Source organism: Etheostoma spectabile, chromosome 17 (assembly GCF_008692095.1).
Source record: "Etheostoma spectabile isolate EspeVRDwgs_2016 chromosome 17, UIUC_Espe_1.0, whole genome shotgun sequence".
Classification (NCBI taxonomy): domain Eukaryota; kingdom Metazoa; phylum Chordata; class Actinopteri; order Perciformes; family Percidae; genus Etheostoma; species Etheostoma spectabile.
In genome coordinates, this window is record NC_045749.1 from 4,259,048 (window position 1) to 4,259,322 (window position 275).

Consider the following 275-nt stretch of genomic DNA (forward strand, 5'->3'; position numbering starts at 1 on the left):
TATTTTCATGACTATTTACATTGTAGATTATCACCGAAGGCATCAAACCTATGAATGAACACATGGAATTATGTACTTAACAACAAAGAGTGAAATAACTAAAAATACGTCTTATACTCTAGTTTCATTAAAGTAGCCACCCTTTGCTTTTTTGATAGTGCCGCAAACCTTTGTTCTCCTCTCAATGAGCTTCATGAGGTAGTCACCTGAAATGCTTTTCACTTCACAGGTGTGCCTTTTCAGGGTTAATTAGTGGAGTTTCTTGCCTTATTAAT

General features: G+C 35.3%; 1 protein-coding gene across 1 annotated transcript in view; it reads right to left on the reverse strand.

Annotated features, from left to right (window-relative positions):
• Nucleotides 1-275, reverse strand: part of wdpcp (WD repeat containing planar cell polarity effector) — a 69,550-nt gene that overhangs the window by 1,131 nt on the left and 68,144 nt on the right.